This window comes from Mus caroli, unplaced genomic scaffold (assembly GCF_978045245.1).
Source record: "Mus caroli unplaced genomic scaffold, Mus_caroli_1 scaffold_16, whole genome shotgun sequence".
Taxonomy (NCBI): Eukaryota; Metazoa; Chordata; class Mammalia; order Rodentia; family Muridae; genus Mus; species Mus caroli.
Window position 1 is genome coordinate 63826861 of NW_028227271.1, and position 25698 is coordinate 63852558.

The 25698-nt window shown below is 35.7% G+C and overlaps 1 protein-coding gene and 1 pseudogene across 3 annotated transcripts in view; both read right to left on the reverse strand.

The window, feature by feature from the left end:
• The window catches only part of Zfpm2 (zinc finger protein, FOG family member 2), a 446087-nt gene that overhangs the window by 410451 nt on the left and 9938 nt on the right, over window positions 1–25698 (reverse strand). The window contains exon 1 of one of the 3 annotated variants that reach the window (XM_021183129.2): window positions 24050–24195. The exons of the other annotated variants lie outside the window; for them this stretch is intronic. The gene's annotated coding sequence lies outside the window, so the exon portion shown is untranslated. Of the gene's footprint in view, window positions 1–24049; window positions 24196–25698 lie in introns of those variants that run through there. 3 annotated transcript variants of the gene reach the window in all.
• On the reverse strand, window positions 10899–11843 carry LOC110310303 (peptidyl-prolyl cis-trans isomerase A pseudogene; annotated as a pseudogene).

Here is a 25698-nt window from a genome sequence, read left to right on the forward strand (position 1 = left end):
TTGTTTCTTTGACATAAATTAGGAAATTTATATTCAAAGAAAGAATTTTCTCCATATCTTTACATTACAACACTTTTGAATATATGTGATAAAGAATAACAATATTTGGTTCAAAAGGAAAAGTATATGTTTCTATGAAACATCCCAGATTTCATTACTCACATTTGAAATGTTCTGTATGAGTCAAGTTGAATCACTAAAATGAACACAATTTTCTGTTAGTTCTTATCCTGCTGAAAAATTTCCAGGAGAACTTTCATGTATCCACTTGAATTTGTATCTAAATAGCCTAATAAATGCCAATGTGTATTTCACTAATTTGAAGTACAACCAAATGTTGTAATCTGTACATTAAATAAACATGCTTCAGCTTTGACCCTCTAAAGAGTAACAAGAATTGAACTGAAATGTGGGTGAAAAAATACTAAAGTCGAGGTAACTATTTTTCCCTCTGCTCAGGACCCATAAGAAATTAGAGTTGCTGCCCATGTTGTTCCTCCCATCTCCACAGGAACACTAGTTTCCCCTGCTTCCTATCAATAATCTTCCATTTTATCCAACTGTCAACCCTAGATTCACGTCAATACTCTTTGATTTTATACTGAGGTACTCTCTCCCTTTAATAATATGAATAAATAATCATCCTTGGATTTTTTTTTATTGCTCTACGACTAAAGAGAAGAGAAGGAAGGAAGGAAGGAAGGAAGGAAGGAAGGAAGGAAGGAAGGAGGGAGAGAGGGAGGGAGGGAGGGAGGGAGGGAGGAAGGAAGGAAGGAAGGAAGGAAGGAAGGAAGGAAGGAAGGAAGGAAGGAAGGAAGGAAGGAAGGAAGGAAGGAGGAAGGAAGGAGGAAGACAACCTTAAAGAGGACTCTTCAATTTCTTTCTGACGCCTAGATCTCCTAGGGCAAATTACCCCCCCATAACTGCTAGGTCTTTTTCCATCTCTAGATCCAACCATGGCCCAGGAAATAATCCTTATACAATGGAATTGTTTTAGTACAGTCCCCGAGGTTATGGTTTGATCACATCACTCCTGTTCAAATTTTACACATTAGTCTCTGTCTCTCATGGTTGCATCTTGACAATGTTCATGAAATCTGTCTCTTCTACACTTTTACCTTAAGCTAAATTTCTTAATGTTTCTATAATACTCTCTCATTTCAAAGCTCAAGCATGCTGCTGGTGGTGTAATACACTGTTCTGAATTATACTAAGGTGCCAACCATGGCTCATTTCTATGGTCATCCAGCCCTCACCTCATCCTTGATAAAGTAATATTTCTGAAGATGATAAAATTAATACATTTCATTGTGAAAATGAATTCTAAATTTCCAATTTCAAATCTGTATTTTGTTTCTTCATCTTTTCCTTCTTCACTTTCATCTCAAAGAGTCTAAAGCCTGTTTTGCACTAATCAATTCAATGATTGCATCCCATAATTTAGTCACTAACTGTAGGCAACAAATTGGATCCTATCCAAATGCCTTACACTAGATTCTCTAAACAAACAGCAGCATGTTGGATGAGGGACTGCAGAGTGGAAATGAAAAATTAAGAAAACCATGTGTAAATTGGAAATATTTCTTTTTTATAAGCAGATAAAATAATGTAAACACACAAACATATATGCACGTGAAAGGATAAACAATGCAGTTTATTACCTATATTTAAGATCTGTAACATTCTTTATATATATACATATAATCATACGTACACACACACACACACATATATATATATATATATATATATATATATATATATATGAATGACAAGGAATTCTGTAACTTCTATACCTTCAATACTATAGCTAAACAGTATATGCAATGAACTTTTAAGCAGAGAAATTCAAAAGGAGTTTAATTATCCTACATTTGTTATGTTCTTTAAAAAATGAGAATAAACTACTCATTGAGAATTTTATAAAAAAGTTGTATTAAGCAGGGTTTCTGAATAAACATCAGTTAAGTTCAATTAATCAAAACTCCTCATGGTGCATTCCATATTCTCCCTTGAATTGAGCAGGACAATTCCAAAGAGCAGATGGGTTTTGTTGCCATTTTCTTTGTCACAAGGTTTGTATACAATTACAGAGCACATTAGCCAGGCTCTCTCAACAGAGTGGGAATTGAGGCGCTGAAGTCCTGGACATTCCTTTGAAAAGGAATGTCTTCCAGGTATTTTTCTTTCTTATATTATTGCATTTTCATATGGATCTAGGTATGGGCAAATAAAAGCCATGAGGACTGACTGACTCTCACTTCACATTCCTGCCATTAAATAATCAGTTCGCATTAATGCAGACAGACTTCGCGTGTCTACCAAACAATAGGCCAAAGTGTAGTTGGGCAATTTAAACCCAAGCTACTAGAGCTCATTTATCATCTTTTTCCATAACCATATAGCAGTTCTTTGTAACTGAGAAAGAAGATAAATGGATCCCCGAGAAACAAATATTTACAAACCTTTTTAAAATGCTTTATAAGTAGAAAGGAAATACTCCATTATCTACGTAGATCACACGAGAACTCACAACCCTGGGTCAAGTGGTGTGCACTCTTCAATCTCATAATCATTTAGAAGAAAAAAAAATTAAACAATTTGAGATTTAAAACTTACATATGAAAATCCAAATCCTAATTATCTTCTTACCTACCTAATACAAAGGAGGCATGTTTACTTGTTGTTTCCAAATGAATTATCTAAGAAGAATTTCCTACTAATATCTCTATTAGTTCACTATTGCCACCACCCTCCCCTCCCCCTGACACACACGGCCCTTAAAACAATAGACAGAAGATAAATGTACAAACATCAAGGATGCTTTTGCATTCTTACCTCACAGACACAGTACACATTAACTGGCAATATACCTCTCTTCACTAGACTAAGTAACACTTCTTTTAAATACAAAATGAATGGGGAAAACTGCAGAAAATAAACAATAGCCTGGAGTTTTAGTTCTTGACACCACAGAAAAGGTCACAGACAAACAAGTAATGGACAAAACAAACAAACAAACAAACAAACAGCATTTTGATCATAGCTAGAAATAATGAGAATATGGCAAAACACTCCACCAAATTCCTGGCTTCTCATGTAAATGTCTTCATTAAATAAAATAATATATTACAAAGTAAAATAAGGAATATTCAATATTAAATTAATAGAAATAACAAATACTCCCTTAATACTATCTTTCCAATATGTTGTTGTTTTCTTAAACTTCACAGACTCATGTGACTTGGGAGGATCTAAAAAACTAACCAACTGCATAAAAATGAGCAGCTACAACTTGATTCTTAATCAGCTGATACTGCACCCATATTTTAAATATCATTCACTCAAACAACGAAACTTCTCAATGTTCTCACAATTAAAGAAGGTTGATGCATGTAGCTGTGTTAAGGTAATTTATTGGAATAGCCTATGACCCACACATCACCTTTAGGATGTTGTCCTTGTATAACTTTTCTTTGCTGTCATTCTTAATATGGTAAGCCTATTTAAGGGCTTTAATAGCTTTCTTCAAAAAATGAATGATAAAGACAAATGCATAATTTGAAATTTAAAGACATGAATAAACTGGAGTGAGCATTAAAGCAAAGCAGTAAGAAAACATAATGGAATGGAAATTGCTCAAACTACCTCTCTGATAGGGCAGGGCCCTCTGACATGTGCCATGACACTGAATGAAGCAGGGGTGTGTCACATGACACGTTTGGGGTTGTACGGGTCACTGTTCATTAAGCCTGCCCCTCACTCTCTCCTCTACCTGCTACATACTAATAAGTGTTATAACCTTTAGTCATTGTATTTGAAACATAACCTCTTGGTGACAAGACAAACAGAATACACTGAACTGAGGCCCTGAATTAGTTTTTATACAGTTTGTATTGAATATGCAATTTTCCATTAAGTTTTTAGACCTATCTTATTAACTTCACATAATAAATGTAAGGTAGCATGAGCCTACCCCAACACTCAGCTAAATTTCATAATCTATAAAAAGGCAAGGCATTGATTGTTGATATCAATGCCTGGGAATTCTATTATCCATATAGACTATTAATTCATCATAGGTAAGTTAGATGTTTTAACTTGAAAGTTACATCTAGATAGAACATGTTCTACAAAAGATATGTAATTATATTGTGAAGATTCTTCCATCTGATGCAGAAGAGTTTTTCAAATGATTCAAGAGCACTTAACATCACTCAGCTTGTCAAACAAAAGCCTCCAGACTTAAAATTCTTGTGGCTTTTCAAGAGAATCTCTAATCCATGCATCCCTGGCATTTCATTCTGCAACACTCCAGCTACATCTAGTTTCTATAGACGAAAATCCAAGTGAGGGCAAGAATGATGGGTCTCATGATAGACTAGCATTGGCTTTTCTCACTGTACTTAGGAGGGGGTACTTTCTTCCACCTGCATGACTCTATTTCATTCATGGTTGCACCCTTCCATTTATCAATATTTACTCCACAGTAAAATGGAGGAATGAAACTAAATTTTCCAAACCAAATGAAAAGAGGGGCTCTATTCATTGTATTGTAACCCGAAACAATGTTTTGAAAAATGGGTAACGCTACCTACTCTGCATTAAAAACAGATCATATTGATGCCTATTATAAGAAAAAGAAGTTAGATACATATGAAGTAACTAAAAGGTTTACTAATTCTAGGAAGGGTCACAACAAGATTTTTGTTTTTGTTTTTTAATTTTCTAGAAGCACTATGTAGCATTTAAATACAGTTACCTTAAGTGCCTATCACTGGTATCTATGAATATTCGGACTGAAGGAAACAAATACTTGTTGTCTTCTCTTTGTATTAATTTGAAGCACATGTGTAAGAAAATATGTCAAGAATTAAACCTGTACCATAAATATAAAAATATTTTCTGTCTATCTTTTCATTGTGAATTCAAAAGGAATAATCTAAGCTCTTGGTAATTTGGGTGGCAATATACCTGCACATTAAATATGCGTTGAAAAGGTTAAACATTAAAGTCAGAGAAACATATAGATATGCAGCTCAGCAGTAGAGTACTTACCTGACATTTTCAAGTTCCTGGTTTCAAGCCCCAGTCCCTCCCACACAAAAAGTAATCAGAGAAAAAGAATAGTTAGAAATATGCATGTTAGAGGCAGGCGGATTTCTGAGTTCGAGGCCAGCCTGGTCTACAAAGTGAGTGCCAGGACAGCCAGGGCTACACAGAGAAACCCTGTCTCGAAAAAACAAAACAAAACAAAACAAAACAAAACAAAACAAAACAAAAAAAAGAAATATGCATGTTATTGCAATAATTAAATTTGCTAGAACCAATAATCCATGAAGTGACAGAATGACCCATGGAGAGTCTGAAACATATGTACATGTTTCAACACACAAAGCATTCATATTATAGCAATATTATTTCAGGACTTTTGCTCTGCCAACCTCTCTATTATACCAATCTCAATTATAGAAACCCAAAGAAGGGAACCAGACTAGATCTGTTACTCTCTTCCATGCCACCTGTGCTTGAACAAGCTGGGCAGCAGTTTTCCTGGTGGAGCCAGTCTACTTAGTAGAGATGTAAGCATATCACCTATCAGCTTATAGGTGATAGCACATAGAGAAGAAGAAGCTTCCTTGAGTAGAGGAGACAGTTCTACTGCATGGGAAAATATTCACGGGACTCATCCAAGGTGCATTCTATGAGAAGTCACAGGCAACCTCAGTAAGTTAGAGAAGTAAGCATAGAAAATCATGGTACAAACATGTGCCTTCAGAAGACTGAAGCAATCATGTGTTGATAAAATAGACACAGAGAATCAAGATGTATGTAAGACGGGGGAGCTCTTGAATATATGAAAGACTTTTTGGTAAGCTATCATTTATGATTAAGAAAAGAAGAATTCTTTTTAGAGCCTGAACAGTTATCAGCAGGGCTAACTGGATTTGATGTTATAAAGGGTTTAGATTGTGACATCAAAGTGAATTTATTAGTAAAATGTAAAAAAAAATTACCATATACTTTCATACCAGTAAGATGCACACAATAACATGACCTTTCTGTATTTACCATAAGGATAATATTAGCATACACATTTTAGGTTACACCACAATAGAATGATATTAGATCTGAGGCATCATTGTCACCTTTGATCTAATTTCCTCATTTTTAAAGTAATCATTTTTTTAAAATAACAAAAAATTCCATATACATATAAAGTTGTAAAAATATGGCATGTAAAATATCGGCATTATTTCTTCACGTAAATCATCAAGCTTGTGATAATGTCCCTCAACTTACCTCTTTGTATTGTAAAAAAATAGTCATATTTATATAAAGAACAAGAATCGTCACTTCACTCTATTTCTTTCTAGCCCCATCTCTCCATGGCAAACTAGATCATGCTATGAGCCATAAACGGTCCTCACATAAATACATCCTAGGTCATATGAACCTGAAGTTTACACATTTCAAAATCCTTTTTGAGAATACAAATTTGTTAGGTATGTGTGGAAGTGTATTTTATACTTAAAGAAATTTCATTTGACTTGGAAATTAAGATTATGGCAGTTCTATTCATAGCATAGTTTACCCATACCAAGGTCCACACAATGCCTGTGGCCATTGAAATGTATGGGAGGAGAGCCTTAGCAGGGCATAGCCATTTTCCCCAACTATGATTGAAAAATCTCAACTTTGTGTGCATTACACAATGTGAGGCACTTATGCATATTGCTTCAGCTGCTATCGAGGCATAAGGAGATTAATGAGAGAATTTCAGCAGTTGAGCATGCGTAGCTTCCAGGAAAGTTGTTGCTGAAAAATAACAATCAGTGCAGGGTATATAAGTATCAATCAAATTCTTGAACTTCCTGTGGTCAACACATGCTGGTCCCCTCTAAGCTAAGAAATCATCCAGGAAACTAGCATCTGTTTTACTCTCCATCTCTTTAGTCCTTACCTTCCTCTTCCTTCTTAGACTGTTACAGTAACTTCTACTTTCTGTATTAACTGTGGAATCCAAGGCTTACTGCCTCATTCTGCTCACCTAAGCCTAGTACTGCTACCTTCTAGCCTCTGTACAAGCTTATCTAGTCCTAGAATGCTCTCGGCCTCTGAATCTTACTTCTGAATAAGCTTACCCTTTCTTGTTCTTACAGAACTCTGGCTGACTGGTTCAACTCAGCTGTTCTGGTTCAAACTCCCCTCTAATCTGACTGATTCAATCTGTCTTCTCTTGGCCTCTGGCTGAATTGCTCTGCTTGGCTTCATACTAACTCTAAAAAAAAAAAAAAAAAAAAAATCTGTTCTAATCTTCTATTTCATTCCCATTCTCAAGCTTGTTCTGTCTTCAACTTGTCTCTGCAAAACTCTCTGTCTAAAACTGCCTTCTCCCTCTCTTTGCACGGCCCCTCATGTACCTTCCATTTCTAGTGAGAGCTGGGCACATATTCTAGTCTGTCAAATCTTCTTCTGAGTCTTCACTTTGTTTGCCACTCAATTAGACATTCCTTTCAAACATGGGTGCTTACTTCTAGAAACTAGTTTTACTTTCATTGTTTGGAATTAAAGGTGTGTACTAAGGGTATGTCTGTAATCCAAGCAGAGTACCCATATTACTACATTAAGACCTCTCTATACCAGATATTTTCCCCATATTTGTGTTTGCATATTTTGCACAATAGGTATTTGTTCTATTGTATAAAAGATTTTTGTTACACTTTGAAAAGCAAATAATGTCTACTAGTGCTGAGTATACATTTATTCTCAGTAGGTACAAAACACCTTTTATGATTGCTTCTTGGGGACTCCAAATAAGAAAACTAATGTATTTTTCTATCTGAGAACATCTAATGTAAAAGCAGTTCTCTTATAATAAACCCAGAGTTTTCTTTTTATTTTAATGAATATTCCAAGGTCTTTCCACCTCTCCCTGTTGTCATCAGACAGTTTTCATGTGTTGAATAAAATACTCAAGGTGTGATTGGCTGTAACTACTGTGTAACACCACAGACTCAGACTTAATTTGAGTTCCAAAGAAGATTCCCAGTTTACAGAAACTCCTCCTTGGACATTTCCTTGTAGTGGTTTATAAGACTTGCATTGTCCCTTCCTGTGGTATTTAATTGACATTATACAGCATAAATCTTATTTGAATAAGAGTTACGTCATAGACTCATATGTTTGAATACGCAGTTCTAGTTTGTAGAACTATTTGGGAAGAATTTGGAGGTGTGGCTTCATTAGAGGGGTCAGGCTTTGAGGTTTCAAAAGACTGAAGCAATTCCTATGGTACTCTTTGCATCTTGCTTGGAAAAAAGATATGAGTTCTCAGCTGTTCATGCTGTCATACTCTTGCTCAACAACAATGAGCTATAATTCTATGAAACTGTAACTTCAATTAAATGTTTTCTTTTATGAATTGCCTTGGCCATGGTTTATATAACAGCAATAGAAAAGTAACTAAGATAGAAGTGGCACTAGAGAATAGACACTGCTATGACATATCTGACCATTTGGGGGGATGTTTGTTTTGTTTGTTTGTTGTTTTTAAAAATATGTGAGAGTTTATTACTTTAGACTAAAAAAAGGAGTTGAATGCTATAAGCAAACATAATATAGACTGGACCATCCTAGTAGGAGCTTGGAAGACAGTAGTGCTGAGAGCAATATTCATGCACTAGTTAGGCCGATCTCAAGAGATTTCAGACAGGACAATATTAGTAACAGTGGTATTTCGTCAAAGAATGTAGCTGCTTTCTGAACTTGCCATAAGAATTTGCCTGAGGTTAAGTTGAAAAATAATGGACTAATATTTTTTTAATGAAGATTTCAAGAGAGCCTAACATTTACTCTGTGACATGTTTATTAATGTCCACTCTTATACAAGCCTACAATGACAAAAAGAACAATTGGGCAGAGAGAAATTCAAAATGTATAGTTTAAAGAGAAAGAAAGAGAGCCAGAGAATTTAATTTTGGGGTAAGGTTTGACTGAAAGAGAAAAAAATACTAAGTAGAAGCTTGATCTAGTCGGAATAAAGGGTAAGACAAAATCCAGGTAAGTTTCCAGCTAGTAAGAAGAAAACGTTGAAGAAATTTTCTGCTTCTAAACAGCAACAAACTAAAACCCTGCAAGTGAGATTCAAAAGGCCAGAATGCACTCTAAGTGGGCAGGAGACAGAGACAGTGTTGTCCACATGGTTCTGGCGTTAGAGTCATGAAGGACACATGAGTAAAGGGCTTCACATTTTCCTAAAAAAAAAAAAAAAGAATCCCTGAGGCCAGCCATGCTTGAGGCAGGGGAATCTCTGCATGAGACCCTGAGAGCCCAGTGCTGAAGCAGTAAAACAGAAGCCATTGAAGGCCCCAAGATGTTAGAGGTGACAGAGTCATGGGATATCTGCCAAGGAAAGATAGAGGGAGTGGACCCAGCAGCCCAAGAGAGAGAAGTATGCTGTATGCAGCGAAGCAGTAAAAAAAAAGCTATCTAAACTGTTTGACATGAGACTTAGAGCTACAAGATTTGCTAGTTTTCCATTTTGTTTAGTCCAGTATTTGCTTTATCCTCTAAGAATTGTATTTTCTGTGCAAATGCCTTTTGGAATCATATGATTTGGCTTTTGATTTTACAGGAGGCTACAATTAAGAGATTACTTTGAATCTTGGAAAAGACTTTAGACTTTGGAATTTCAACAGTCTTTAAACTGAAAGACCAAGGAGATTTTGAAGTTGCCCTATATGCGTTTTGCATTATGATACACCCCTAAGTCTCTGGAAGACCTCCATATTCTTATATGGTTGAATATGTAGTCCTCAGTGTGTGAAACTATTTAAGAAGGATTAGGACATCAGGCATTGCACATAATTTACTAAAACATTCTCAGAGATGGACTACCTCATATTACTGATTTTAAATAGAAAAATAAACAATAGTTGAAACAGAAAAATAAACAAAAATAGTTTAAACACGGGATCAAAACAATGCATCAAAGAAAACAAGTCCTTTTCTTTAAGCACAAGCAAATGTAACGAATAAAACATGTCCTCCTCCTGTGGTTCTTCAGGCTTTTCTCTATGGCTGATTTGTTTAGCTTGTACTCCTCGAGTAAACACACAGAGAAAATGATAGTAATAGCTTAGAGTAAATCATGATAGTATCTCATTAAGTGCTAATGCATACTATTAAAAAATTATTAAAAAATAAATAAGCTGAATTTAATTCAGTTCCAATCCTCAACTGTCAATTATATAACCAGTATTCCGATACTCAAAGGATGATCACTAATAAAATTTCCCAAGTAACCACTTAATGATATGCTATCTATTAAAAGAAAAAAATATATACATATGAACATATAAGACTATATCAACTCTATTATTGGTCTACATTAATATCTATATTATAATAGTATACTATTATATCATTATATTATTAATATCATTATGGTATGTATCAATGTATAATATATTATTAACATATTACTGACATATATCAACACATTATAATATTAGTATTAGCATTACTAACATATATACAGTCACATTACATTGCAATAAGAATAATTATATCGATAATATTGCAGCAATAACACAACATCAACAATACCACCTATAGTATAAGATAACATTGTTTACTTTTTGATATAAATCATCAACCATGATAAGAATAAACTAATGTAGTTATGATTTTTTGTTAAAATATTCATATAGATTTATGAATTATAAGTATTTATGAAGATATTATTTGTATAAATAATATATCTGAATGATCAAACAACTGGACTTATTTCCTCTGAAATACAACCATTTTGAAAAAAAACCTATTTCTCTTCTAGAACAGAAACTCTATGATGATATGTTTTATATCCATTTAGTAACTAGATGACACTCAAACCTGACACCATTTTTGACACCTGGTCATTGAGTTTGTCCACAAAGTCCATTAGTCCTCAACATTGCTCTCCATCCTCTGAGTGACTCATAAGATAACATTCTCCATCTTGGATTTGGAAGGGTTGTGCAAATCAGGATTTCTGAGAAAATTTTGCAGCTTACCACTAACAGTGTTTTCTATCATTTTTTCTTCTTTAGTTTTTATTCATAATCATAGACTTAACTTTGCAATCCAGCTAGATTTGAAGGGGAATGAGGAAAATATGGAAACCAAAGGACTTCAGTGAGAGCAGAGATTACAGGATATTGCGAGAAGATGGGGTAGGGGAGCTCTCCTGAGCTACAGAAGGAATGGTTTGATGGGTAAAATGCCTGCAAGTCAAAAGAAATTAGAGTTGTCCACATTTGGAAATGGTGATCTTCTTGCTGGTCTCACTATTCCTGGACCCAGAATGCTCCATGGCTTCACAATGTTCATGCCTTCTTTCCCCTTCCTAAAAACCACATGCTTGCCATCCAGCCATTCAGCCTTAACAGTGAAGATAAAAAACTGGGAACCATTTGCGTTTGGTCCAGTATTTGCCATGGACAAGATGCCAAGACCTGAATGCTTCAAGATGAAGTTCTCATCCTCAGATTTCTCTCTGTAGATGGACCTGCAGCCAGTGCCATTATGGCATGTGAAGTCACCACCCTGGCACATGAATCCTTGAATAATTCTGTAAAGAGAAGAACCCTTATAGCCCAATCCTTTCTCTCCAGTGCTCAGAGCATGAAAGTTTTCTGCTGTCTTTGGAACTTTGTCTGCAAATAGCTTGAAGAAGATGCAGCCCAAGGGCTCGTCATTGGCCATGATGTCGAAGAACAACGTGGGGTTGACCATGGCTGCAAGCAGCGAAAAGTGACAGTGGTGTCTGCAAAGCCGTCTTCCATCATTTTTTTTAATTTTTTATATTTTTTATTAGGTATTTTCCTCATTTACATTTCCAATGCTATCCAAGAAGTTCCCAATACACTCCCCCCCCACTCCCCTACCCACCCGCTCCCACTTTTTGGCCCTGGCGTTCCCCTGTACTGGGGCATATAAAGTTTGCAAGTCCAATGGGCCTCTCTTTCCAGTGAGGACCTGGAGGGCATCATCCTGAGTGAGGTAACACAATCACAAAGGAACTCACACAATATGTACTCAATGATAAGTGAATATTAGTCTTCCATCATTTTTAAAGGACTTTTATTCACTTTCTAGCTCCCTTCCAACAGAAACAAGCATGAACATCTGTTCTAGTTCCCACCAGACTGGTTAATGATACAACTTGAAGATGACCAGAACAGCTATTCTCTGTCACATTAACATATATGATTTTTGTGTAAAACATTACAGTGTGAACTCACACTGTGTGTGCTCACTTTGCTCCTACACTCATGTCCTGCTGTACACAGTTAGAATCCTAAGTCCCATCGGCACAGAGAGAGGACCTTTCTTTTGCAATACTTATCTCTGTGCTTTGGATAGTGAAGGTAATGTATGGAGGACCGCAGTAACTTTTGTTAACCAAATGAATAAAATTGTACAAAACACAGTATTAATTAGAAGTACTCATTCTTAGAAAGACACATCAATATGTGTACAAAAATTATAACAAAATTAAGTGGATTTCTTGGTCTTGGTAGTAAGCTTCATTCTGTGTTTAAGAGCACCCTCTAATTCAACATAAACAGTGTTCATGTTGATGCAGAGACTGAATCATCAGGTACAGGGTCTCCAAAGGGCTATTCCAGAGCCTCTAGTATATATTATGGTTTTCAGTTTACTGTTTTTATGGAATTCCTGGGTATGCAAGCAAGTGGGTCTATGAATCCATAACTTCTCCTGGACTCTTTTCCTTCTATTTGTTTTGCCCAGCTCCAACATCAGAGCTTTTATCTTATTATATTTTATTTTGTTATAATTTTTATTATTTAAGAAAGGGGATGTTAGAATTCAAATATCAAAGATAACATTTTGGCATTATCTTCTCTCAAAATTAGAAATGTATATGATTGCCAGACTGTTGCGGCCGGCCAGCAGCTCGCAACGAACTGTTCAACTGAGATGGCAACTCGAGCTGAAAGAGAGGAACTAGACAGGGCGAAAGAAGAAACGGAGCCAAGACAATGGTCACTCTGATCAAAGCTCTATTTTACTTGTTCCGACACTCAGTTATGAAGGAAGGGGGAGGGGACCCGATTCCCGCCAAATAGTCTCGGGGTCCAGTAGCAGGGTGAGCACGTGTGTGGCTCCAAACAGCAAAGCAGCACGGTCCAGCAGTGGGCATGGCAGAACGAATGAGCAGGAAACTCCACCCCTGAGCAAGCAGGTTCCAGGCTGGGGGAGGGGAGACTACACCAGACAGTAAATGTTATCCAACTGTGAGACTAAACCTAATTCCATTTTTCTAAGAAGAGTATTTTTCACTAAGAGTTTGAAGGGGTTGACAGAGGGTCCTGGAAGATGAAAATGATCAAAGTACATTATGTGCATTATGGAGTCATCTTAATAAATGTATTCTTTCTGCACAGAGCACAGGACATAAGGGATCAATAATGCTTACTTCCTTTTTTCCTACATTTAAATTTGCTAAGAATAGGAAAACATACATTTATATGGGCTTGGAATAAATAAACAAAAATATCCAAATTTTAAATTCTCCACTAGATCTTGATGTAACACCATGGTTATGTAAAACCTGCATTACATGGTCCTTCCTCATAGCTCATAGCATGGAAAGTGGTGCTGAAGGAAACCAGGAAGTTTCATCTAAGTTCACTCCTTTAAACCTCAAAGTAAAGATTTTTGCATGGGAAGACCATTATTTAGAAAATATACAAACAGAAAGAGATGGCACACAAAAGACAGAGGTGTCATGAGAACAAAAGAGATGCTAAGCCTAATGCTACTCAGAGGTTCTCGAGCTGTAGACTGTTTTAGCCCACACGGCAGAGTTGGAGTCTGATCTACCTCCTAGTGTGGGGTTTGGGCGTCAGTTTGCAGATGTCGTTGAATTATCAATCCTAGCAGACACACAACCCGGGTCCAGTGTCACTTCTCCTCATTATGTTAATAGTTAATACATGCAAATGAAAACACTCTAGCAATTTGATTTCTTTGAAGATAGTTTGCATATTGTCTTAGCCATAATGACTGTACACTTCTCTCAGCCTCCATTTATGCAAGGGGAGTATAGTTCATTTTTATCAGCTCAAGTTCATTTTGGCTGCTGTTGGAATGTATGTGCCTGTTTCTTTTTTACCTTTAGCCTAATTACCATTCAGGTACCATAAAGCAGATTTTTCATGCTATTGGTGTTTTTCTTAATTAAGAAACAAATGAATTCTCCCTAGCAAATAGATGGAACAACAGAATAAGATGCCAGAGGCTGATGTTCTATTTCTTAATTGAAGCAATTCTATTGTTTGGTGTCGGCAGTGAGGGGCAGAAATGTCATAAGTGTAAAATGTTAATAGTGCAAAAATAACATAAAAACTACTTTTAAAAATAAAGAAAGCATACAAAAAATGTTGTAAGAGCCTGGAAAACACAGATTTTTATCCATGTATTAATTCTGACAGTAACAAAGTACTTTCATTTACCAATCCCTCACACTGAGAGAGCTCATCTTTTTTCTACCTGTAATGAAATTTCAAGGTACCCCCCCATGGTCCAGCACGGTAACCCTAAAATAAGATGCCTGTGACTTTTGAGACATCACTTCCACTTCTCTAGAGTGAGGAACACACCAAGGAAACATGGTGCTCAGAGGAGTCTCCACTCACCTGTGACATCTACCTGGCCTACAGAGTGGCATAAAGGTAATATATTTTACCCTTGAATCAAGCTGTGGACAGATACCTCCCATTTGTAACTTCAGTCAGCTCTCAGCCTATTCCATGTGAAGTCACTTGGATTTAAATCCGTTAGTGTTCTTTGAATAAAGCAATATGCATAAACAAAAACACCATCTAGACTGATATGCTTTTGTAACTAATAAAAGCAATATTCTAAAATATGACGTCTATATATTCATTTCTACATTTCTGAATTTTTGATGCCATTGATAAACTTATCTTTGATGAATTTTAGTTGTCTCAGTCATGTTTTGGATAGCTCTAACTCAAACTTAGTAAAAGGTAAGTCTCATTCTTACATTGTATTGATATGAAAATGGCTCCTTATCTAGTTTGATCCTATGTGGAGAGAAAGGGCCTTACCTAGCTAACTTGCTATATCATAAGTATCAGAAGGAAGAGTGATAAATAGGAAGGTGCCTTTTCTTTAATGTTTACCATTTCTTTGAAATTGTGATTATGTCATTTGCCATTTACTTTTTCCAAACTCTCATGTTTGCACCTCTTCCCTCTCCTTTAAATGCATGGCCTATTTTCCCACTGCTTGTTGTTAAATACATACACATATGTGTGTGTACATTATATTTCCAAATACAGAAATACTACTTATTCAGTCTGTCTGATGTCATTTGTGTGTATGTTTTCAGAGCTGACCATTTGCTATGACATAATCATCTGGTGAGCTCTTCCGTGGAAAGCACTGTTTCTCCTTCTCTCGGCCTGTAGTTCTGTGTGTAGAGGTGAGGCCTGTAATTTTTCTAACATCAACTTTTTTATGAGAACACAGTACATTGGAGAGTGCTTTCAGATAGTTCTAAAAGGATAATCTGTATGATCTGAAAAATAAATACTATAGAAAAATTTAACGTGAGGTTATTTTTAAACTTAACAAAGTACAGAGCGTACTTCATGACTCTTCATTTCCAGTGCTGATCAGATGATTAGGATTTAAGGATTCACATTTCTAGAAAAACCATATGAAAAAGTTTAAAGTGTTTAGTACATTCACAAGACTTGCATTGTATGTCATAGTCTGATGTTTTTTCTTTTTCATTTCACCACATAAAAAATAAAAAATAAATAAAATAAAACCGGAGTGAACATTGACAAGAGAAAGATTTCACTTCAGTGTCCTTGCTGCGATGTTATCAGAGGCCTGACTGTGCCCAGCAAATGAGGTCACTCACAAGTCCATAAAACGTGGTGTGGTACATTGCATTGTTTTTTTTTGTTGCATAAAGGATTTGACCATACAATCTTTGAAACAAGGCCCAGAGGTAAGACATTCCATTATCTCACTTGAATTTCCATAAAATTGAGATGATTGGAAGGGAAAAGAAGAGAGGATAATTTTATGTGTTAAGATTTTCAGACAAGTTCTACAACATATGTAAACGTAGACTAGAACAAGTAGAACCTTCCCTGAGTGTTTCTAGAAACCCGAGAAACTGTGGTATTTTTCAAATTATTCCAGACTAAAGATGACCATTATCAATCTCAATCCAGTAGCACAACTTTGAAAAAAAATTCTCCCCTTGCCTTGCAGCTGTGCAAAGCTGTTGCTGTCTCTCTCCACCCCCAGGCTCCGACTTGCTAACATAGTGTCCCTGCCAAATTCTTGGCACTGGAAGTGAAGGGAAGAGGCCATACCATAATGTGTTGATAATGAGGAGATAGAAATAGCAAACCAGCTGTATTGTCCTAATAAAGTATGTCTGGGATTTAGAGACACAACAACTATGTGTTCAGGTCATCCAAATGCATTTCTACCAACTGGTCCCTTTGATGACCTTTTCAGATATCCCCCCAAATACCTTTTGTATATTAAGTCCAGAATTGGCTGGAAAGGCAAAATAATGAAAACCTCACCACTAACTTTTCCTATAACAATTACTATACCCAAGGCGTCTTTGGAATACTTTGTTAAGTACCCACCATTTGATATTTAATACCAATAAATTAAACAATGTAACAGATTTTCTAGCTTTTCATAAACATTGTTCTGTAACTATATTTTTTCAGCAGTATATATTGATTTGGCTGTTAATTTGTTTTGTGCAGAATTCCTCACTCAAGTTCAAAAATATTTTCCTCTTTGGCAGTTTATTATTTACTATTCTTAAAAAATGCATTAAGGTTGTCTGGGGAAAATCATTCAAATGCTTGTTTGGCAGGAACTGTGTAATAAAATTTACTGCAACCAGAAAATATTACAAAAACACTGTGTTTAAGTATTTGTTTACTAAGAGAAGAAACTGGACAACTTTAATATTATAGTTCAAATATCTGGAGATATTTGTCAGCACAGAAAAACAATTTCTTTCCACAGACTCAACTTTCAAAAATGCCAAAATTAAAAGAAAAGTTTTATTCATGCCTTGACACTGCACTAAACTCTTGCCATACATGATTCATTTAATACTCTCAACACCATCATGTAGATTCCTCTAATTACCATTACTTTACTAATGGAGAAAACTCAGTCATAGTGTAAATAATTTCCTCAAGGGTAAAAAGAAGTGGGTCCGAATTCCAATACAAAGTTGTAGACTTTGAAAACTGATAGCCTACCTCTCATAGGGCCTGGCTGTGTAAGCCAGTCTTCCTCAAAACAGGAACATACATAAAAGACTTTGTAAAGTACACCCTGGCAAATACTGTCTGATAGACAACTATCATGTTTGGGGCCTTCAAAGTTAATATATAAGTTAAACCCTCATTTTTAAGTAAACCATTTTCAAAATTATCTCTTTAGAATAATCAGAGATCAGGACTAACAGAATTCCATGGGCTTTTACGGAGAAGGCACATATCTTTGGATTATTGCCACCCAATTCTGAAGGTGATTGTAGTAACAACAATAACCATGAGGCCCACTTACCCCAGATATTTAGTAAAATAATCTGGGCTTTGTCATTTTAACCAGATCATCTTCAATACTATAACCTGTAAGGCCTATCAGTAAGTCTGTATGAGTCTATTTTTAGTACTAACCACTAACTTTATCATCAAGAAAACCACTTGAAGCTTTTAACAGTTGATGGCTGGTACATCAGCAAGACACACAGGAGCCAAAATGCTTGACAGCAAGACATATCTCAAGCAATCAATGTATTTCTTTCCAAATTGTACCCTCTGGGCATAAAGTCCTCACAAAATGTTACAAGTATTTGTTCATATATATATATGTTCAACTTGTGGCCATTGGTCCAGGTGCTTCCCATAATGGCTACAAATGTAACCAACACAAATATAAACTGCTTGAAAACAATCTGAGTTTGTTTTTTTTTTTTTTTTTGCATGTCATTTATTAGTAAATAGACTGGATAGTTTTCCAAGCATGAAATTGGGAGACGAAAATGTCACATCACAGCAACAAAAGGTTGGACATGCCTTCTAGAACAAGCATCTTGACAGACTCTCAGATGGCTACATATAAAACTATAATAAAATCTTCAATACTATATAGAGCGTTCAGAGTATATGTGAATGAAGTGAGAGAAAAAAAATACTGACCGTTTTGGGTATTTGTGTCAACAAAATAAAAGTCCTAAATGCTATAAGTCCTTAACATATAATAGACTCAACACGATGCATTAGCTTTTCCAGATTCTAGGTTCTTTCAATGGAGAGAACCAAATATTTTATAATTTTCTCCCAATTCTACATTGTTACTTCTATCCTAACTTTGTGTCATCTATTAAAATTATTTAAGTCACGATATTTAATTCTCTTTACCTCCTGTCATAATTACCAGACGGATCGAGGTGGCATTTATGAATTGCCACTTTCTCATTTCCTTCGTTGCCACTCTCTGAGGTCTCAGTGAGGCTCTGGGTTAGCGCCCCGCCCAGGCCATGCCCCGCCCAAGTCATGCCCCGCCCAAGTCATGCCCCACCCAGGCCATGCCCAACTCATTTCCTGCTTCTGCTGCTGGCACTGCCCACCAGAACTCATGAGAAGGATACAAAATCCATTCTAAGGTGCAAATTTAAAATAATTTTTTAAAAAGAGCACCACACTTAAAATGTTTGGCCTGGAACCAGTTTCAACCAACCTTTTTAAAATAATCTGTTTATAAACATATGGATTAAAATGAAAAGCATCATGAAATCACTTGGCAGGAAAATACTAGATTTGGAGAAAGAATAATGATTTGGAAAGAAGCAGAACAAAATTCTGAAGTCAGTAAAGCAACATAATGGAAATGAACTTCTCTTTGTGAAATAGGGCCTAGATTACTACATGGGAATTTTAAGATGTTTTATCTAAAAACCTAACGATCATATACTATTAATATGAGGTTAATTACATGACCATGACCTATGCTGGGAGGAGAGAAATACTATACATTTAAGGGGAATATATTTCAAATCTTTTTAATGTGTTATTTCCTTTTCTAAAGTAAAAGAGAATTTAATCTCCACTTGAGGGCCTACTTTTGTTATATTCCAATGGAAGCTTAGTAAAGACAAGACTAAAATTATCATTACGGCTGTTTCTTCCTCCCTATGCTATTGTTGGAATTAGATAGAGCTTGATTTCTTTTTAATCAGTTATTTCCTCTCATTCTTTCCAACACTGGGCAGCCTTTCTATCCTCACAACTACACAGCCAAGGAGATGAGTCACAAGTTGTCCTGGCAATAGATACTTAGTTTCTTCCCCAAGAAATTGATATTCTCAACTCCACTGCAAGGAATTAACAGCATCATGTCTAAAGGTGTGGCAATATGTGCTCCTTGCCTTTCTTATGGATATCAATCTGTAACCATATGAAACTATAAGAAACTTAAAACTAAGCATTAACACCTCTGGTGAAAAGGAAAATTATGTGCTTTTTCATACTCATACTCTGATTCTTAAGAGATAAACATCGATCTTTTTCACATTTTTTTACAGAAACTTTTCATAAAAGAGAAATATGTACTAGCCTATCTGCTCATGCTTTTTTCCAATACAAATATTTTTCTTTTTTTATTTTATTTATCTTTGATAGATTGCCATATTATCACAGAAACAAATCTTTGATGTTTTATAGTTCATGAGCAAGGCAAAGCTTAATTTTATTCAGTCTATCTGCTATTAATGGTTATTTAGATGATTTTTAATTTTGAACTGTAATAGACCATGAGGTAACAACAAGCACACATGTGTGGGTATCAGTAAAATATATGGAATTTCTGGTTCTGAGAGCGTATGCACAATTTTCATTGCTATGGAATTCCCTATCATGTTCCATTGAAGGTGTAACAACTGGAAATCCCATTATCTAGCAATCGGCCCATTTGCTACTGAAAATGTGTCCCCCATAGTTGGTTATAAAAACTAGGCTAATGCATATAAACGAACGGGAAGCTACTAGCAAAGACAATCTCATGAGTTAAGCACAAACAGATTCAATTAAAAAGATACCACTCTGTTCATCTGTTTTTGCGTGTGTTGTGCTAGCCGCAATAAAATATTCATATCAAACTACTGAATGCAGGGTGATTATTGTAGACATCAGCTATGGTGTGGTTATTAAGTCTGAGTGTAAAAGTTAGGCCATAGCACAAAAGGTCTAAAGTTGAATTTGAGATAACAATAATTGTTAAAATTTAACAAAATGGAAGTTAACTGAAGCTTACTGTCAACTCACAAGCCCCTTGCTCCATACTCTTTAGAAATGATAATTTGGTGAGGTGATGAGATTGCCAAGCAAACTCAATACATGATAATCAGACTTATTTAACAGTTTGCAGTGGCCATCAAGTACGGCAATGATGAGGCCAAAGTTCCTAGCATGCATAGAAAGTTCTTTGAAACATAAGCCAGCTCTCCAGCTGTATTCTTTTCCGTTTACATCAGATGCCCAATAAATTTTGACAATACCATGTTCTGCAATATGATTTTTGCTTTTGGTCAATGTATTGATTTTTCCAAGATATAACGTTTGTTAATCTTCATGAACAGCTTGACTGGAGTTAGAGTCATTATGAAACACTTCTTGGTGGGTCTGTGAGGGTGTTTACATAAAAATTTAACAAAGGAGAGATTCACCTTGACTGTGAGCAATATCAACCCATTTTTAATTCCAGACTCAACAAAACAAAAAGCGATCTGAGCTTTTTGCTTCAACTCTGCTTCCAGATTGTGGATGCAGCGTGACCAGCTGCCTGATGCTCCTGCTTTCATGGGATCCACAAGCTGTGAGCCAATATTAACTCTTCCTCCTTGTCTTGAGTACTTGTCATAAAAATAAAGGTAAATAATTGTGACTAAAAATTAACTAACGCTATAATATATCCTGGATAAAAACTTGTGCATGTGTGTGTGTGTGTGTGTGTGTGTGTATGCAGTAAAAATACAGTAAAGTAATGGGCCTGATGGTTATTTAGAGAAAAAAAAACATTAAAGGATACAAAAGATCATATTCTAAAAGATCATACTCATGATATGAGAGGCATATGATAAACCAGATATGGAAATCTAAGGGAGGAATAATCCAACAGAGGTATCTTGGAAGACTCAAGGAGCAGAAGACCCATAAGGTGTAATATGGTGATGTTGCTTATAGAGATGCTGGGAAGAATAGTGATTCTTCATGTTCCTCTGGTGATAGAACTTTCAGAGGACGCTGGAAGGCTTAAAGCAGCAAGGTGGTATTATTAAAGATTTTTTAATAATCATTTTGGCATTTAAGGTAAAATTGTCTCTCCTCCATAAGATTGCCATAAGACTGCAAAAGCTGATAGCATAGATAGTACACACAATTTAGAGTGGATGTGATGTTTTAAAACCCAAGAAAGTTCTCCTTGGAAAATTCTTGAATATAAAAAGTTTTATAAAATGTTTGGAAAGTCCTCAGAGACTCTTTAAAACCTATGGGTCCCAGGCAAAGAACCCTTTATTTAATGTTTAATAGCAATTATTTTTTTCAGACAATAAGAACAATGTACTGTTTTGTTCCCCCACAATATCTAGATTATTTCCCAGTAAAAAGACTCTAGAGCTGATCAGTATTTAAAGAAAACAGATTTCCTGAGATCTGACTTGAAGATATTCCATATCTAAATATCTCTGTTCTTTCTTAAAAATTGACGAAGACCAAGAAACAACAAAGTAAATATCTAATCATTGCATCAAAACTCCCCAACTTTTCCTCAGAAGGCCCTCCTAAAGCTGTAGGATGAATCATGAATTTTCACTCTAGGCAAGCTTTGAAGCCCAGCTCTCCAGCTAATGACAGCTGATGGCAATTTTTAGAAGCAGTATCATAGTCCTATATTTCAAATTTTTACTGAATACTCAATATATTTAGATACACTTTAGTATATGCGTAATTTTGTATCATACTTTTATGCAAATCTTACATAGTAGTTTTGTTTCAACATTTGTCAACACAAATACACAAGCAATACATTGTATTTTTATGGCATCTGATAACTGCACCACTAGAGTTTAATACTTTTCCCAGCATCATTTACAATCCGCTTTTGAACTGTCATATAGAATGATGCAATAGTTATCTTTTTGCCAACTTGAGTTTTTAAAGTATAAATAATTATTTTTAAATACAAATTTGAAATCATGCATGCTATACATTATATGTAATATATATTATACACGTATAAAGTTTGTATTATATAACAAGATAGAATATCAAAAGAAAAAATAATAAGGAAAGTAAAGACAGGAAATCTATAAGAAATGTGTGCACACAGAAAAACAATGGTACTGCCTCGAATGCAGTATCATTGTAACTATATAACTGAGAAATGCATCAGCAACTGGTATAGAGATCAAGCTAAGACAATCTACTTCCATTCTCCTTTCCCTAAAGGAGTAAACACACTTGCTCTTAATAGCTGCCAAAAAGGACCACTATCATAAGACATCTACCAGCAAGGCGATCATCACAGTAAAATCACTAAAGGTGTGCTTCTTTTTCTTGAATCATTGTTTGAAAAGTTTTTACATGTCCCTCTGAGTCCTTTACCTTTCCTATCTCTGCATGTAACAATACATTAATGAGCTCTATGTGTGAACTTAATATGTGTGTGTGCATGTATATATGTATGTAGGTATAGACACATAGGTTGTTTTGTTTCACATAACTGTATTTAGAAGAAAACAGGCCATTTTCTGATAGAAACTTTTTAGGAGATATGCTAACCAGGACTGGCAGGGGAATCAGTCTGGGGAGGTGTAGTGAGGACCCATTCAGGTTTGGGCAGAAGCAATTTTATGTTTTTCCCACAAGTCCTATTGTCAATCCATCACCATCTTAACTCCATCATCCTGCTCTTAATTCTCCTGTATTATCTGGGAACCGGTTGTCCTTTGGAAACCAACCCTAAAATATCAGACGACAAAGCAGTACATGGTAGAGGATTTCTACCATGTAGCAATCTTCCCTTCATGAAATTTACATCCCAGCAGTGGAAATTCCAGTTCTAAAACATGCTTCAACATTCATGCCTAACCCTGGAAAACATTTTTTTTCCTAGAATTAACTATTATAACTCTCTCCCTTCCTTCTTGCCTCCTCCCACTCTATTCAACCCTCTTCCCTTCCTTCTTTCCAATAAATATAACCTTACTGCTTGCTTTCAAACTCACCCAAGTTCTAGAATTAAAGACTACAGAACAATGCAGGAACCCACAATCTGTATATTTTGTAAATGATTCTCATACATGTCAGGAATGCATTTATATGATTAAAATACAAGTTAATATTTTAATAATCCTATTATCAAGAGGACTAACGTCCTGAAAATACATCACAGTCATTAACTATGAGCCTATATTCAATGCTATTCTATTGTGCCAACTAAGGTTCCTTCAAACTCTGTGTTGGTAGCAGGATATTTTTAACTTCAGCTTCACACAACAAATAATAGGAAGCACGTAGACAAAGTTCAATATGTAGGTTAGCTTAGACAGTTGTTTTTCTCCTAAGAAACCCGTATTTATCCAGCAATAATTCAAATATTAAATTTAACCAATTTAAGCACCATATTTTATAACGCTTTAACTAAAATTAAAATCGAATGAAATATATAAAATATTAACTATTGCAAAGCACATGAGCTGTGACACACCAAATAAACATATGCCCTTATCCTTAAGAATAGGAACTATATAAAAATATCCCATCTCATGGAAGAAGGAAATAGTCACTCATGTCTGTAGGTAGACTGAATCTCTATGCCTTTAAACAGATTGTCAAATATTAAGAGCTAGACCTCAAAGGAGAAGAATGAAATATTAATATTGTCCCACCTTGTGGGAGCTCGACATTACTTGACACGGTGCAGGAAGCGACCTTTTTGTCCTTCAGGCCAGCCCACTGGGCCTCATCTTCTATCGCAAAAGCCAAATCATCTGATCCCAAACTAACTGTCAACTGCCTGTGATGGTGGGGAAGCCAGACATCAATCAATCAGGTTTTATCAGACGCTCTCGTCGTTCCTCTGTTGTGCTCATCTTATCATCTGACCCAGTTGTAGCCCTGACTTCAGAAGCTTAAGCAACTTCATGACACAATATGCGCCTGTTTGTCCGAGATGCACAATGCTAAGGGGCGGGTGGTATTTTTAGCGCCAGCGTAATATATTTGCAAATGAACCCTTGCATATTTCAGATGAACACAAGTCCTCTGCTGGCTAGTCTTCCCTACACACGGAGTCTGTACTTGTCTGTGGGAGACCCGATATTTCCAAAATGTACGAGCATACTTACGTATAAGAGAACCACCACAGGAAAACGGACTGCTTTTTTTTTATGAAGTAAGCAGATAGGCTATCAAAATGAGAACTGGAAAATGTCACTCTAAGAACTGACAGATGATTACAACACCAAGTCATGATTGCACTGTTGTCCTAAACAAAGAAAAATAAATTCCAAACATTTAGAGCCTTTGCATGCGCTTGTATTGACAGTGTCCTCGAGGCGGGGGCGGGGGGAGCATGTTCCAACCTTCAGTGCTATTGCTAAACCTTTGTTAGCTGATCTACCATGAAATGGCCTGCCACAGAATTTAGTCCCATACATAAACTACTTAAGTAAGGTAAAATCACAACAGTTTAGCACTTTGAAGTGCAGAATTCAAAGTAAAGACCTGTGTCATAATTGCTGCTCCAAAGTGAGGAGAATAAAACATGCATCTATTTTGTGGAGCTAAGCCTGTGACTTAGCATGTGTCTTCTTACTACATCCACACTATCTACTATCTTCTTACTAACCTTTTCTTCTTTTCTTTTGGGGGAGCCACTACTTAAACTTTTCAGTTATTTCTTAGAACTCAAAACAAAATTTTTTATGATAAAAACCAAGATTTCCATCAATAATCAATGTCGGCCATTTGTCCCTTGCTTATCTATTCACTGAGCAATAATCTACGTTCAGAAGCATTTTAAAATAGTATAAAATTGATCTACAGAATTTAGTCACCTAACCATATATCTTAATCATGCAGTTATGAGTAGTCCTATGAAGTAGTGTATGGTGTATTTGCAAAGGACAAAATTATACACCATGAAAAGATTTTGCACCTTCAGAAATAATATCATATCAAACAAGCCCCGCTAAATTCGTATGTTCTTAAATTATATGTTTTCCTTAATTGCAAGTGCCTTTGGACTTTTAAAAAAATTATTTATTTATTTATTTATTTATTTATTTATTTATTTATTTAGTGAAGAGACATGTATGGATGTCAGAAGACAACTTGCAGAAGTTGGTCCTCTCCTTCCACTGTGTGTGTGTGTTCCAGAGATCAAACTCCAGCCTTCAGGCATGCTGGCAAACAATTTGAGCCATCTTGCCTTCCTGACTGGATTTCTTTCTAAGAACTCAGCAAGCAAGAAGTCTTATTATATAAAGCATTTTTACGTTTTGGATTTATTACCTGAAAAAAAAAAGAAACAAAT